General features: G+C 38.3%; 1 protein-coding gene across 1 annotated transcript in view; it reads right to left on the reverse strand.

The window, feature by feature from the left end:
- LOC106882868 (sodium/hydrogen exchanger 2) overlaps positions 1 to 3,226 on the reverse strand; it is a 118,216-nt gene that overhangs the window by 98,158 nt on the left and 16,832 nt on the right. Inside the window, exon 2 of the mRNA XM_052974916.1 lies at positions 2,788 to 3,027. The gene's annotated coding sequence lies outside the window, so the exon portion shown is untranslated. The remainder of the gene's footprint in view (positions 1 to 2,787; positions 3,028 to 3,226) is intronic.

Here is a 3,226-nt window from a genome sequence, read left to right on the forward strand (position 1 = left end):
GATGTAATTGCCCCATTATGTTAGTGACGTCATGCAAAAGCACGACTCTTCATTTACCCGTAACCAGTCATCTATTAAGCTATCACAATATCACCACCGGGGGGAAATCCCCCAAAAGTAACAACTCAACCACCCGTCTTCTATACAATGATTTGCACCCGAGTATCACTAACTGCTACTTTCAAGTATATATATAAGTATAGCTCCACTTTTAGTCACTGACATCTTCCCGTCACAGCGTACATTAAAATGACGACGGCGACGACGACGACGACGACGACGACGACCATGGCTACCCCTTCCACCATCACCATCACCACCATCACCACTACTACTACCACTACTACCACTACCACCCACCTTTGCCATTTATCGTCATTAATATTACGACTTCCATCACAACTGCCATCGCAACATCCACCACCGCCGCCGCCACCACAATCACCGCACCTCCACCTACATCTTCCAACCGCCGCCATTACCGTCACCACCAACCCCGCCACGCCCTTCATTAATTAACACGGCTCTATTAAAGAGGTGCTAGAAGTTTGAAGCTCTTCACTTACTTCCGCCAATTACATTTGTGTCGGGAAAACCAACTCGGCATTCAACTATCATAGAGCTTTATACCATCGTTATGACCACCACTACAACCACAACCACCACAACTACGACCATTACATCTACGACCAACACTACTACTACTTCCACTATTACTACTACCGCAATCCCCATCATCACCACCAACACCATAACCGATACCACATAAAACTCGTGCATTGACTGTCGGTTTTTAATTATTTGAACAAATGTACAGCATTTGTTATATATTCAATAGGAGTTCAATAAACGACATAGAACTTTACTATTACTGGACCAATTCAGGAGTCAGGGCCGTGATGTGAGTCTTAAATAAGCAAGCATTAACGCTAATGGTCGTGCTCCAGCATGGCTACAACCTCTGGCAGAAATTGATAGTAGAATAATTGAAAATATAGTAATCTCTCGCCATATCGCGGTTCACTTATCGCGGTTTACCTATCGCGATTTATTATTTAAGCTTACGCCGATTCCTCCGTGGTGTTGTTTTGCGTTTATAATAAAATAAATATATACAAATTATAAAAATAATAAAAAAAAGTTATACAGTACAGTGCTGTTTCTATTTCGCGGATTTTCACCTATCGCGGGAGGTTTTGGAACGTAACACCCGCGATAGTCGAGAGATTACTGTGCATAAATAATTAAAAAAATGCTGGTACTCCGTCAGTTGCGGCGATGAGGGTTCTAGTTGATATGGTCAACGGAGCAGGCTGCACATGAAATTAACGTCCAGTGCATGTGGTTGAGTACTTCACAAACACGCGTGTCTTTAACGTAGTTCTCAGGGAGATTTAGCATGACACAGAATGTGGCAAAGCTGAGCTTTTGAATTACGGGTAGAATTCTTGTCCTTTTTTTTTTTTGTCAGCTGAGTGGACTGGAGCAACGAGAAATACAGGAATCGCCGGCCAGAAACCAAACTCACGATTTTGTGACCGTGAGCCGGATCCTCCCAACCACTTAGCTACGCACCTTCACAATAAATAAATAAATAAATAAATTGTATAAATTGAAGAAAGAAAATTTTGGCTTTGAATAAAAAGTGTTACAACGCTGCTTAAAGAAACAATGCACGTTGCATATATTTGCATGGTTTACACGTGACAGTCAAATCGATTGCAAGGGTGACACATTTATGAAATTCAATCTTCACTCACGCACACCTTATTTTTAAATGTTTGGGCGACATTCTAGAGCGACCTTGATGTAAATATATGTGTTTCTTTTGAGACGAATGATTTACTGATTTTGATATGTCCGTGAGATAATTCACACGGAAATTGTACTACTACACATGCGCACAGACACACGTATGCACACACATGCACACATGCACATTCGCACGCATACACACACACACATACACACGCACGTACTCATGCACGCAGGGCCATACAAGCATTCAGCAACGCAGATATACATTCACATGTAGAAGCCCGCACAAATATACGCACACGTAATTATGTGCATACGTATACCTGCTCATTCGCATGCACCCGCGATACATAAATTACAAAAGTAAAACTATTACTTGAAAATAATAATAATAATAATGATAATAATAATAATAATAAGGAAAAAAATGCCTTCTAATTGATGTTTCAATACCAGCAGATGACAACGTTTCTCTAAAAGAAATGGAAAAACTTTCAAAATACAAAGACCTGGAAATAGAGATAACTCGAATGTGGAATCTAAAAACAGAAACAATTCCTATCATAGTAGGTGCCTTAGGTATAATAAAAAAATATTCAGACAAATACATAACAAAAACACCAGGACTTACAAATATATATAACATACAGAAAATTGCACTACTGGGTACTGCACACATTCTACGCAAAACACTTTCAATACAGTAAACATAAGAGCACCACAGCAAACCACAGCACATACCCAAGGCGCACAGAGCTGCGCTCGGTAGTGAAGTGAAAGCACGTTATAAAAATAAAACTACTGAATAATAATAATAATAAATAATATATAATATATATATATGCATATATGGGCACAGGACGTCACCGACGGTGCAATTAACATGAAAAACGCAAACAAACGCGTTAAATACGTACAACGAGAAAAAATGGAAAACAGGAGAAGTAAACACAGAGAAAGAACCCTTCATGTTTGTAATTCATATACAACTATATTATTTACGACAATAAAAATACCAAGTGAAGTTACTTTCAAAATAGAAAGTTTAATCTCTGTATGAAAGCCCGGACGCCCACAAGTCGTCGATTGTCGCTGATTTTTGTTAAATAGATCACAGACGATATGACCTGTCACGAATCCTTTATTCGAGTCTGGATTATCCAATGAGTTATCCTTCTCGTTGTTATTTACTGTGCCGTGACAACCCGATTTCATTATTTTCCTTTTCATAATTTGTAATTGTTGATTTTCATTTTGGTTTTGGTAAACCTACATAAAAATAAAAAAGAAAAAAAAAAACAAGAGAATAAGTATATGACGTCACTTATAACAAATATGTGACGTCAGCTACTAAGAAATATGACGTAAATTTTTATGAAATCTTAAAACAAAAGCTGTCAGTTAAACTTAAGTATACACGATTCTAAACTTCCTGATAACATTGTTGCTTTGGTAAATTGAATCTCGG

The sequence above is a fragment of the Octopus bimaculoides genome, chromosome 19 (genome assembly GCF_001194135.2).
Source record: "Octopus bimaculoides isolate UCB-OBI-ISO-001 chromosome 19, ASM119413v2, whole genome shotgun sequence".
Lineage (NCBI taxonomy): Eukaryota > Metazoa > Mollusca > Cephalopoda > Octopoda > Octopodidae > Octopus > Octopus bimaculoides.